This window comes from Sitophilus oryzae, unplaced genomic scaffold (assembly GCF_002938485.1).
Source record: "Sitophilus oryzae breed Bouriz unplaced genomic scaffold, Soryzae_2.0 scaffold_2006_pilon_pilon, whole genome shotgun sequence".
Lineage (NCBI taxonomy): Eukaryota > Metazoa > Arthropoda > Insecta > Coleoptera > Curculionidae > Sitophilus > Sitophilus oryzae.
Genome location: NW_022146732.1, coordinates 2595800 through 2610380, shown reverse-complemented (window position 1 = coordinate 2610380; position 14581 = coordinate 2595800).

Genomic DNA, 14581 nt, shown 5'->3' with positions numbered 1-14581 from the left:
ATATATATATATATATATATATATATATATATATATATATATATATATATATATTTTATTTTTCTGCATATATTGTAGAGAATTCAATTTCTTACAATATATGTGAGACAAGATATTTTTTTCCAAATAGCAGATACCAAAATATGAATTTTTCAGGCGGAGGATCTTCCTATTAGACTGCTAAAACAGTATATCTATTAATTTATTTAAGAGTTTCGTCCCGTGTATTCATGTTTAATATACAATTTTGTATTGTTTGAATTTTTCAAGTTGTAAGTCTTTTGTAAGTACCTAAGTCTTTTTATACCTCAAAAATTACATGATAAAAATACGTGTTAAATATTACCTATAGATATATCTATTAAAACCAGTCCAGAAGTTCCTGAGTTATAAATGGTGTACAAGTGTATACAAATACCCTAATAAGTTTATTATAATAATTACACTTATTATTAAAGAAAGGTCTCTATAATATTGCACTTCTTTTTTATCATGTTTTTTTTTAAATAAAACACTTAATCCAACAAGCACACTGGTCAGGGTTTTTCTCGAATTACCTTGTAACTTTCATAATTCTCCTTTTCCAACTGACTATTTCCACGATTTCCCGGAAAAAAGGAAGTCGCAAAAGGCTACAACCGATTTCCGTCGATCTTAATGACCTTCGGGCGACTTCTAACTTCTAACCGCCGCCATTTTTCGATTCGGTTTATCAGAACCAGGGTTGGGTCTTCTTAGTTCACCATCAAATCGTTATACAATTCAGTCAAATTAAATAAAGTAGAATTATAAGGGTATATACAGGGTTGTTCACCACATACGACACGGAGTATTGTAGCTAAACGATGAGATTTTTACAAATTGTAAGTTTTGGGTTCGATGAAGGACTATTAGAGGTACAATTTAAAAATAATTTTACAAGATACAGAGTGTCCCAAATAAGTAAAAAATATCAAAGTTGTATTTTTTTAAATGGAACACCCTGTATATATTACATTTTAGTTTCTACGATTAAAATAAAGGTAAATTTGATTAAGGTTTATTATACTTAAACCTTACCGTTTTTGAAATATTTTCAATTTTGTGAAATTGCAGTAAAAAGGCTTCATTTCTCCAAGGGTATCAAAGTTTTTAATACTAAATATTTACTGAAGTTTATTTACTGATCAGTTATTGTGTTGCAATAATAAAAATAATACTACCTTATACAGAGTGTCTAAAAATTTATTTTAAATAATTATTAGCTTCAAACGGCAATAACTTGTTTAATTTAAATGGAACACACTGTATATTTTACGAGAATCAGATGCATAATTTAATTGTCTATCAAATTATATTACACCATTTTTTACCTATCTCTTTAAGTTTCCGTAGAAAATGCATTTTCTTGTAATTTAGAACTTATTTATCAATATACCCATGGACTATTGACATTTTAGATTATTTTTAAAGATGTACCAAATTTTTAAAGAGTACTGATACATGACAGATACTAATATTGTCGATATAATTCGTTTATTTCATTAAAAAATTAAAAAAAAAACTGTTTAAATATTTGTTAAAGAGAACCAATTAATATGATTCCAGTATTCAAACTACATTAACTGACTGTTTGCGTTGATTAATAATAATTGCTCCAAATACTAAAAAACTGAATTTTGTATGGGCATTAGACAGTGTGATAAAAGTAACACCTTAAAAATGATATTTCATTTTTAATAAATGCTTATTTATAACAACAGAGACTTTAATTTGATAACTTATTATTATATTGATTTCTGACTCAAATCCACATTTATTTATAATAATTTATTAACGAACACAATTAAGTATGTAATTAATTAGTATATGGGCGGAAATAATGGTGTTATATTTAATTAATGGTAAAGTCTTTTATAAAGATTTAAATAGTTTTCTTTTTGCATACAAATGGGCTAGTAATATTATCGTTTTGCTAAAAACGATAATATTACTAGTCTGTACATTTTGTACATTTGCTGCTTTAAAAACAAACTAAAATGTCAATATTCCATGGATATATTGATAAATGAGGTCTAAATTATAAGAAGATGCATTTTCTACGAAAACTTGAAGGGATAGGTAAAAAATGGTATAATACAATTTGATAGACAATTTAATTGTGCATCTGATTCTCCTACAATATACAGGGCATTCCATTTAAATTAAAGAAGTTATTGCCGTTTGAAGCTAATAATTATTTAAAATAAATTTTTAGACACTCTGTATAAGGTAGTATTATTTTTATTATTGCAACACAATAACTGATCAATAAATAAACTTCATTAAATATTTAGTATTAAAAACATTGATACCCATGGAGAAATGAAGCTTTAAAATTTTTACTGCAATTTCACAAAATTGAAAATATCTCAAAAACGGTAAGGTTTAAGTATAATAAACCTTAATCAAATTTACCTTTATTTTAATCGTAGAAACTAAAACTGTATAATATACAGGGTGTTCCATTTAAAAAAATACAACTTTGATATTTTTTATTTATTTGGGACAATCTGTATCTTGTAAAAATATTTTTAAATTGTAGCTCTAATAGTCCTTCAACGAACCCCAAACTTACAATTTGTAAAAATCTAATCGTTTAGCTACAATACTCCGTGTCGTATGTGGTGAACAACCCTGTATATAAAATAATAAAATGTTGTGCTATAAATCAAGTTGAACAAAGGAAATTCATCTTTCCCCTAGTTTTATTGTCGTTCTGTCATTTGTATAAGCGTAGACTAATATATAGATTTTGTATGTCCATTATGTTCACGAAGAAGTATCTAGAATGTTTGGGCGGGGAGTTAATCATCGCGACCTTATAGATGATGTTTGTCTCCCTTTCTTAAGTTATAACGAGTACAAAACTTAAAATAAATCTCCAAAAACCTAGTAATAACCGACACTGGTGCGGTCTGTACACATACAGTAACTAAATAAATCAAGTAAAATAAGAAAAAACTAATATTATTACTACTACTATTTTCTTTCTGATTTTAACTAGTAATTATTATTAATAACGTAGTAATAATATTTTTAAGCCTTTACCCAGCCATGAGCCGGCAACAAATTCTCCCCCCTTCCTCCCACCCTTTTCTTCCTACTATAGCAAAGAAAAAGAAAACCCAATCCGCCCTGGCGCTGCACACCGAAAGAAAACAAACCGATAAATTTTCCGAAATACACTTTTCAGTTCATTTTCTGCGAGTTTAGTTGCGATTTCTTCCCCCATCCGGACCGTCTGAGTTTTCCCGTCGCCGAACAAACAAAGACTGATGGACGGCGTCGTTTGCTTTTTTCCTCGCTCTGATTTATTGAAACGGCGGAAATTGTTCTTTGTTCAATTTCCACTGTGCTGGAAAACGGCCATGAAATAGATATACATGCCCATTTTTCTTTAAAAGAAAATAGACAAAATTACTCTTTTTGTTTAACTTGCTCTTTGAATACAGTCGATGGAGGTGTATCTGCATTGTTGCAATGGCTGTAACTGGATTCAAGTGGCACAAAATAAGAGAAATAACTTATAGAGTTGAGGGAGGCTTTTGTTGGACAGTGGACGAAATAAGTTGAATGATGATGATAATGAGATATTCGAAACAAATATATATTTCTGTTTTATCACCCCCCAACTTCCAGCACTTTAATCCACCATTCCCCCATTAACATACAAGATAAAAACTTGGCGATTATAACCCTTCTTTGCATATACATCCCAATTAAAACGTCTCTCCGTTCCCCTTCACAACCTAGCACCATCCAACCCTTTCAGTCTCGCTTTGTTTCCCTTTCTCAATCAGCATAAATCACCCCTACCCCCCTTCGTACCCCTTCATGGACCCCCAGGCCAAGCTTCAATACCCTCAGTCCATCCCCTCATACCCCATAGAGAGATGGAGCAGGCAGCGGTCAGACCGAACGCGTTGTATTCGTTCGACGCGATAAACTCTGATGGACGGATATGTCCGCACATAACCGCATATATTCCGGGGCCCGTCCGGACTATTCCGGAGGGTTAGATCGACCGGAACGTTCGCCGTCCATAACCGTACATCGTCGAAGATTGGACGGGAAAGGGGTGGGACGGGTGGGGAAAGGGATTAAATTCAAAAACGGACGGGGGTGAATTAAAGGGGGGGGGGGTTTCGGGGTACTCCATCGTTGCGTCAATTTGAATTTTAATTTACTGTGTGCTAGGAGCTTAAAGCGAAAATTTATGGGGGTCGTTTTTCGAATTTCTCTTTTTCGGTAGGGGGAATAAAAAGGGGGAGAATTGTTTTTGATTGGAATAAGTTGTTAAAAGGCATAGAAATCAATATGATGAAATCAACAAAGATGCAAGATGATTTTGAACAAGATGATGCGTGAGAAGATTTGAGAATTTGTAACTGGTAGATACTGATGCTAAAACATATTATTGATCGGAAAAATTTAGAGTATACTATAGTGTTCAACATGGAAAAGTAATACATTATCACATATATTTTTATCGAGGTGATTAGAATTAGAATTAGAATAAGTGGGAGGGGGGTTAATCACTGCGACCTTAGAGATCTATTGTGTCCCCTTTTCTTGAGTTATAACTCATCATACAGTCCCAGGACTTCCTACGGACACCAGTGTCCCTCACAGTCGAGGAGCTACGACCCACGCCGGGTAGACGAAACGGTAGCTTGTGTCGCCTGTTGGGTTTAGAGGTAGGAGGTAGGCTCCCGACCCTTGGAGGAGGTGGTAGCTTGTATGCCACTTGCGGAGAATGGTCTCACGCAAGTGTCAGCCACCTCTCCTGTAGTTCTCCTTGGGGTTGGCCCCTTGGAACTTTCATTGTTACTGTTCCCAGTGTCGCTAGGGGGTTTCCCCACAGCTTCACCGGTGATGTTTTTATTACTATTATTATCAGATCTCATAGTGTTCCTATGAGTCGCTAGGGACAGTCGGTCCACTTCTACAGAGCCCCGCATGTAGAAGTAAGGGGTAAAATACAATGGGGTGCCCCCGGTGCCTCAAGGTTGAGGCTGTCCGTAGCCCCGCCCGGTATCGTTATATGTCTTGGTGCAATTCCCTGGCCACGACACTACAGTCAGGGTCAAGACGATGAGTGAGATGCTTCTTAAACCAAGCCATGTGCTAGAGGGAATCCCCCCAGCACCTGACCAGGAGCTTCTCCACCAACGACAAGGTCTTGCATCTCCTAGGGGAAGCGAGGTGATAAAAACAAAGTTAGAAATTAATACCATATAGGTAATTTTTTACGTAAAAAATGTCTCTTGGTAGAAATCGCTGCGAACAATCGTTCTCAAGATATTTAGAGTGAAAATAGTCAATACATGTCATTATTGACAAAATAAACATGTCGTGTAGATAGTCATTTGACTGAGATGATAAATGGGGAACTCTTTATTTTTTTAAATTAATCTTAAATCTTTCTTCGAAGAAATCATGATGAAACAGTTTCTGGTGAACTTTTGGCACAAAACTAATAGACCAGTACCAAATTTGAAAAAAAAAATCCCAACTTTCCTCTTTCATAGATCCAAAAAAACGATCGCGATCGTTAGCCGAATCGCTCCTCTACCCGTAACGATCTTTTGCGAAATAGCAAATCGCACCCCTTGCACCCCACCGTCCCCTACCTTCCTTCTTGGAGCCATTAACGGGAGCAAAAAGGGGAGTGAAAGGGGAGCACGGCGCCATTATCCGCGTTCAATGAAGTGTGCGGGCACAAAAGGTGAAGCGCCGGCGAACGTAAGCGCGGAGTAAGCCCTTTCTGAGGGATAAGGGGGAACGAAAAGGGGGGATAGTTCGCTGGAGCGGAACGCAATTCGATAAGAGATATTGCCGGCTGAGCGGGATTGAGGGGAAGCGTCTAGAGGGGAGATCGTGGGTGGTTATGGGTCGAGTGAGACGTGCTGATAAGTGGGATTTGAAGGGAGCAGAGAAAAAATTAATTAGTTTTGTAGTAAATGTATTAGTGAAAAGATATTATCATAAGACGATATGCAATTTTATCGTCGTGTATAAAACAATATTTTTTTCCATAACGAATAGCGAAGAAATTATTATTTCAAGGAATTTATTACGAGTAGAAAAAATATTGTGCTGGGTTGGCGTTGGTTTGTATGTAATTTGACAAATAAATAAAGCTGTCTCTTTAGTTGTCAGTTTTGAGTCAATATTTTTTAATTCTCTTTCGTGTCGATTGCTGATTGAATTGGAGCCAGAATTTTTTTTTTTATTGGAGATGTAAAATACCTTTACGTACGGAGTGTGGGACTCAATCTCTCCTTAAGCTGCCTGGAGGACACTACCCACTAAACGTCACCCCCTTGCTCCTGCCACGTCTATCTGGACCCGCTGGACGCATCTCCTCAAGTAGACGCTGGACTGTACCTTTTTTGTCATTACCCCTGCTCATCGCTGTTTTTTGTCTCTAGTATATTTTGGGCCAGTTTTGGGATGGTTTCAAAATTTTCTCTTCTTTCTGTTACCGATTTTAAGAAGGTATCTGCGGAGATGTTGCCACCATTCGTCATGCGTGCCTCACATCTTTCCTGTTCCCATCTTGGACAAGCAAACATTGTGTGTTCTGGAGTATCATTGGGTTCAGCACAGTATCGGCATTCCGCGACTTCCCTCTTTCCAATTTTGCACAGGTAACTCCCAAAATTTCCGTGGCCACTCAATATTTGAGTAAGATAGAACTTTACCTCTCCATGCTTTCTTTTAATCCACATATTTATATTTGGGATGAGCTTATGTCCATCTTCCTTTTTGTGATACTTCCCATTCTGCCTGCCACTGCTGCACTGTGCGGTTTCTCTCCATCTCTCTGCTTGCCCTGGTTTGTACTTCACCCTTGAGAAAGAGTCGTTCTCTTTCTCTTGAGAGAAGATGCAAGGGCACCAGACCCGATATCACCAAGGCTGCCTCAGTTGAAGCTGTCCCATACGCCGAGCAGACCCTCAAAGCCATGACTCTCTGTGCACCTTCAAGTCTTTTTTTGTTTACGTGCATATTGGTTGCTTCGTTCCACACAGGTGCTCCATACATAATAATATTCTGGCACGCATATGCTAACACTCTTCTCTTTGCTGGTGTTGGGCCCCGAACGTTTGGCAGTATTGCGGACAACGCTTTAGCAGTTCATTGTGATTTCAGACACATCTCCTTGATGTGCAGGCCCATCGTGAGTGCACGGTCTATGTGGAATCCACGATAGTTGACTTCCTTTACTGGATTTATTATTATATCCTTAAAATTAAACCTTATATGGTCAACTTTTCTCTTGCGGCTCAGTAAAATCGCCTGTTTTTTCCACAGCTATTTCGAGTCTGTGCTCACGCATCCATCTGGCTATGATCTTTAGTGTATCATCCACAGTCTGCATTAGGTCGAGGTCGTTTATTTTTTTGTTTCTTTTAGTTTTTTTGTTATTATCACAGCAAGATCATCGGCGTAACAGATCAACTCTGTCCCACCTGGTACAGTAAGCTCCATGACACTGTCGTATAATATGTTCCACAGAGTTGGCCCCAGCACCGAGCCCTGTGGGATGCCACCGAATACCTCTCTTTCATCTTCTCTATTGAGAACTATAAATCTATTATCAAAATAGCTTCTTATTGTGTTCACCAAATAGCCACTTATGCCCCATCTTCTAAGTTCTTTAATAATTATTTCCCATGACGCGCAATTAAATGCATTTTTAACGTCGACTAAAATCAAAGCTTTATGCCAAGTGGCTTTTCTTTTCATGATATCCGATATTTTCTTCATTGCATGTGTGGTAGATTTCCCCTTTACAAATCCATACTGGTTTGGATGCATACCATTTCGTTTCTTCCTAATTTCTTCCAAAAAATTCCTTTCCTTTGGAAGAAATTAGGATCCAGAAATGGCTTAAAACGAAATAAGTAAATTTTCCAACAAATATTCATGCTGAGGCCATATGACAAACGCCATATCCAAACTACTCCCATTTAAATCTCGAATAACTTATGAAAAGGAATACAAAAATTTTCAAAAATGCAAGCAATTAAAAAACGTGCGAGAAGAAATAAAGTTGCGGTTAAAGTACTATTTTATCTACTATTTTTTTTATAGATATAAGGTAATTTTAACAGTAGCTACGGAAAAAAAATATTTATTATATTTTAAATTTCAGCATTTTATTCCTGATGGTGAATATTTGTTGAGAAGCATATAATAATATGTCGAAGGCGTAGAGAATAATCCGGCTTTTTGCAAAAAGACTAGGCATATTATAAAACGCCAGCGTTTTTAACAAAAGAAGTCAGTCACTTTGTACAATGCCTTAAGGAGACTAGTCAGATTGCACAAAACATTTTTACGCGGGATTGGTATAACTAACCTAAATTTATCCAACGACATTTTTTCATGAGCTTCTCTTTCAAAATTTGGAAATAATGGCACAAAAAGTGATAATTCTGTTAAATAGAGCATGGTTGAGGATGATTATTATAAAGATCTAAATTCACTTTATTCTGAAATGGCACATGTTTTTTTTTAATACGGACAAATCCAAAATAAAAAATACAACTAACAGATTTTGAACACACAGCGTCTATTCCTTTATCTACTTCTAAAACCAACATATTGCTGTTTTCGTACAAACGGATCACGCCGTACTCGACAAGAGTTACAATTATTGCACCCCGTCTTCGATCGTTTGTATGCCAAGAAGTTCGCGGACGACATCCGAACGTCCCATTCCAGGCACATCCAGCAACGACGTGCCCTAATCCTTTCCAGGGCGTTAAGGCGCGTTCGCACACCTTAACGGCGCGCTTAAAAAGCAGACGGGCACATCCGCGCGCGTCTCGGTTGTATAAAAGTTTAAAACGGATATTCTGGAAGCGTCGTCGTGTCGTCGGGATTTGCGTTGCCTTTCCCTCTGGATCGCCGATGGCAAGTCGTGGTGTTCCCTGGATAAGGCTGAGAAGAAGGTGGAATAGGGGGATAGAAGAAATGATGAAGGATTTGTATATTATATTTGTAAATAAATATTATTTTCAATTTATTTCGGTACATTTTCTGTTTCCTCAATAGCCTGCAAATATTGTGAAATCTTCTTCTTCTTCTTCCTTCTTCATACTAGGCGAACCGCCTGTTTGGTTTCGTCGTCTCTACCGGTCAGACTGACAAGTTGTCGCTCCATCGTTTTCATGGACGTCCTAAGCTTCTGCGACCTAGCGGTGATTTGTCGCGTGCAACTCTCACTATCCTTCTGTTGTCCATTCTGCTGATATGCTCGTTCCATTCTTCCTTTCTGCTGAGTACCCACTCATTTACATTTTCCACCTTGCACGCTCTTCTTATGCTTTCATTTCTCTTCCTGTCCAGAAGCGTCTTTCCAGCTATTCTGCGTAGTACTCTCATTTCGGTTGTTTCTAGTAGTTGTTTAGTTTTCGCTGTATCAGGTCGAGTTTCTGCAGTGTATGTCATTATTGGTCGTAGCGTTGCCTTGTAAATTCTCGCTTTAGTCTCCACCTCAATGTTTTTATTTCGCCATATTGTATCATTTAGGCATCCTGCTATTCTGGTTACCTTCGTTGTCCGTTCTCGCACCTCCGCTTCTACATCACCATATCCTGAGATTTCTATGCCTAGATACTTAAACTTCATCTCTTGCTGAATAACATTGCCCTCGACTTCCAGTTTGCATCTTAGTGGTACTTTTAATGTCGTCATGCATTTAGTTTTCTGAGTCGATATTATCATAATAAGTGATTTGGCAGTGCAATTAAATCGATGTAATAAGCGCTGTAGATCGTTCTCATTTTCAGCTACCAATACGGCGTCGTCGGCATAGTATAGAATAGTAAATTCCTGGTCGCCCATACTGTATCCCTTCAGTAAACGTACATTTCCTACTACTTCGTCCATAATGATATTGAAAAGAAGAGGGCTCAGGGAGTCACCTTGTCGGATACCACAGCCTGCATTTATTGGTTTGGTCAGGACCCCGTTAATTTTAGCTTGAATTTGGTTCGCTTCATATATGTTTTGTATGGTTTTAACGAGGTTGTGTGGGATTTGCCTATTGCAAAGAAGGTGTACAACGTCTCTCAGCTGCACACGGTCGAACGCCTTTTCTAAATCAATAAAACACATATACGCTGGTTTGTTATATTCGATTGATTTTCTGTTATCTGTCTTATGACAAAAACCGCGTCTGTGCATGATCTGCCCGATCTGAAACCTTGCTGTTCATCTGCTAAGCATGTTAAGTCGTTTATTTTGGTTGTTATCACTTTTGTCGTAAGTTTTAGTGTGGTGCTTAGAAGATTTATGCCTCTATAGTTTGAGGGCAGCTTCTTATCTCCTCTTTTAAACATCAAGATAGTGGTGCTGGTTCGCCATTCATCGGGTATCCTGTGTTGGTAAAGAATTTTTTGAATCAGGGATGTTAGCTGCTGTATGAGAATTTGGCCGCCATATTTAAGTAATTCGTTTGGGATGTCATCTTGCCCTGGGCTCTTACTATTCTTTAGCTTTCGAAGGGATGTAATTATATCGGCTGCCTCAATCTGTAGGTACGTTGTCGTTGGTCATTATTTCGGGTGTATTTAGTTCAACCTCAATTTCTTCAGATTTGTATAGTTCTGACAAGTAATCAATCCAGGATTCCCTTGCTATGTGATTTGTTTCAACTAACTCGTTAATCTCTTTTCTTTGCGTTCCTATAAAGCGCCAAATTTGTTTTTGAAGTCCGTAGAAATCACTCTCCATTCCTTTAGAGAAAATTTCCCAATGTTGGTTTTTTGTTTGTCTTACTAGTGCTGTTGTCTCGTTTCGGATTCGTCTATATGTTTCGAACGATTCTCGTGTGCGTAATGTTCTGTAGTTGAGGTATGCTATTTTTTTCTCTCTACATTTTTCTTTAATTTCGGGACGGAACCACGGAGTTTTATTTATTTTGGTGCTATTATTTCTTTTTATAGTCCGGGTGCCTAAAGCTTCACATGCGGCTCTTTGATGTTGTTCTTTAGTTTCTCCAAGGAGGTATTTATGCTATCCTCTGCTTTTATTGGGTTTACTTGGATTTTCTCTGTCAGTCTTTTCTCATATAGTTGTTTAATCGACAAGTCCCATAGCGATTCGATGTTTATCTTAACTTCTTGAGTTGCTTGTCCTAGTTTCTTATGAGGTTTAAATTTTAATTTGATTTTTGCAAGTAACAGACTGTGATCGCTTCCTACATCGGCTGAGTTCAACGTCCTGATTGTGATATACCACCTAAAATTCACACTTTTATGCTAATGCCTAGTAAAGTTAACACCCCTTAAAATTTATTTAAGAAAAGAAGAAATTTTGAACCTTACCAACAATTCGTGTGGCCTGTTTTTGTTTACATGTTTTGTTCATTATTTATAGTGATTTACAGTAACTTTGTTAAATTATACGAATATTCTCGTTGATTATTGGTTTAAAATATATAAGACAATATCCTCCAATGGAAATGCGAGTTGCTTAACTCTAATAATTCGATTTCTGAGCTAGGAAATGAGCTAGATGCTTTACATGGACCTACTATATATTTCATCTCGTCAGCTTGTGTGCCAGAGCCTTAAATTTTTACTCCCAGTGCACGTAGAGAAGTTTTACTGAAAATATTAAAAAATATCAGCATAGGAACTCAACCAAAAACAGATTTTCCAGAGAATGGAAAACTGTCTAAATATGCTTAATAAAATATAAGAAAATAATACTTAAAGATTATAATTCTTCCTAAAATGATAATGGCTTTTGGACAAAATTGTAAAGGTCCTTCTTACTCCTTACCCCTATAGGAAATGTCTTATAACTGCCCTACGGTGTAGTCTAAATTGCCCTTAAATAAAAATGTCTTCGAGGGTTACTTTTATTTTTTCTTCTTCATTCTTTTTTCTCATTATTAAATACCTTTAATTGTCCTATCATTGCCATAATTACCTTTTTTTTTTTCTTTCAACCCTACTTGAAACAAGAATCGTCTTAAAAGGACGAATCGTCGAATTAGCTCTGTGATAACACATTGCGTCTGCTTTTGTCGTTTCCTTCATCCCAGGCCTAGGGAATTTCGCTCCTAATGGCACTTTAAGGCTGTTTGGAGCATTATCTCGCATTTTGGGTTTCGTTCTAGTTGTTTATTTACTAAATATTAAGTTCGGATTATTGTAGGCCTCGTTTTGTAAGCTATAGAACAACGGAAAGGTAGGATTTTATTGTGCAGTCTAGTCGGATCGCTTATTTGAAGAAAAATAATTTGTATTTATATTTTATTAGAATTAACAAGAGAACTTTTAAAAAATACCATGTGCAGTTCTTTTGCTGGATATCGTTAAAGACATAAGACCACAGAATCAAATCCCTCAAGTAGAAATGGCAACACTGAAAAAAAGGATCTCTCAGTCGAAATGAATATGACTTTGACCCAAAAGATTGGCGCTTTTCAATAGGGCCAAGAACGACGTTTCTTTGCCCAAAGCATTAACTATCTTTTCATAAGCTTTAAAAAATTACTTTAGAGAATAGAAGAATCTATCTGTCCAAAGTATTTCACTCTTGACCCAAAATGAATATGCAAAGAAGTTCTTGTTACAAGAACAATAGTTTCTTTGATTCATGCAAAAATTCTTGATTGAAAAGGGACATTTCTTGATTAAAGAGACACTTTTCTTAAACTAATAGCGAATACTATTGACTCAACTAAAATTTATTTTAATCTATGAGAAGTCTATACATCATATACAGGCATACAGGCATTTTACGAAGTATATTATTTTCTGATAAATTTAGGTTTTCCTAGTCTGTAGTAAGTAAAGTGATATTATTTTCCTCGATAGTAGTTATTTCTGCTTCTTCACTCCTTGGTATTTTTTGGTGTAGTTCATTACTCTGCAAATTATAAAAAAATGTTACATCACGATTAATCAAAGTAAAGCAAACAAATTATTAAAATTATAAGCTTTGGTCACATTTTGAATTTTTTAATACGACGACTTGAAATTCTAAAATTTTTGTAATTGTTTGCATAAAAAAATCAGGCATGCATTATCTAAACAGGCCGGTGTATTAAGTAAATGTCTCTAACCTTCAAATAAAGCAAATAAATGCTCTAATTTCCATTTTTTGAGAAACTCCTTTAAAAAATCCGTATATCCTAAAATTTGTCCATAAAAAATGACAAATACATGTTAATAACGATCACTAATTTGTTATATGATATGCGTTTAAAAAGCAAATTATGCAAAATTCCAAGTGGAAACTTCCAAGCAACAAAACCCGTGCGTAATATGATGTGCGACCTATCAAATGCGACGTGAGACTGATCGGACTGCCGACTGATTGTATTGTATATAACGTCCTTCGTCATCGTCTTTGCGTGTCGTTATTATTTTTCATCAAAAGAGTTTTTAACTATTGGAAAAATGGCCATGTTTCTTGAATGAAGTACTTCCTAGCGTATTTTTCTTATTATCTTAAAACAAAGTAACTTGCACTTGGTTGAATGAAAATAGATTCAAGAGAAATTTTCGAATTTTTCAAGAGAACCAGTTTTCTTGAGTTAAGAGAGTTTTTCTTCAGGCAAAATATTTTCTTTTAGTCTAAAATAAATTCTCTTGCCACTATTTTTTTTTTTTCAAGAACCATGACGACTTTAGTTCAGGTCTATCTTTTTTATCAGTGTACATAAAAGGACACTTCACAAGAAAAATTAGCCATGTAACGATGATAAGTTTTTTTATGTAGCCAGCCCTCCGTCTATTAAATAATCGTCAATTAAAACCATTCGAAAGGCATCAAGCAGTTTCATTTCTAAAATGCTACTATCAAAAATCATCCTATTTTTACATTTTTATATAGAATCATATTTGTTCACTCTTTGTTTGCTGAGACACATATTTCATCCGAACACAATTCGAAAAACTTTAAACATAACATCCCCACGAAACAGCGCCAGTAAAAACCCTTCTTCGCACTGTGTCGTCCCTTAGATCGGCTATACATTTCTCCCTTCTACTTCTTTATATATTCAATAGCGCCATAATAAAGTCGTTTGCATCAGAATCAAATAACTTTGCTCGAAAATTTATTCAAAGTCGTCCGTTCGGGCTTTGAATCTCGCGAGGTCCTCCTTTTATCTACTCCTGTCGTCTGTGTGGATAGAGAAGAACAGGAACGGACCTAGAGGGTATCTACATGGGTTTCGTATAGATAAAAAAATACACTGAGAGAAGAAAACGTTGTAAAATCAAAAAAAATGCTAATCAATCAAATAAATTCAAACATATTTCGGCCTCATTAATTGTCGTACTCGTACATATTAAACATACATGATCATTGTCATTGTTAATGGTATATCAGATTTAGAACAAAAATACTGCCTAATTGATTTAAAGAAATAAATATTTATTTATTACTGTTCTCCTTTTGATTTTCAAAACATTCCGTTTATTTCAAGCCTTTCTCTTTATATTTAGAAGTGCAATGCTTAATGATTTATTAATATGTCACTTTGTTTAAAGCTTGAGTCGATTTTAATCGAATAGGATCA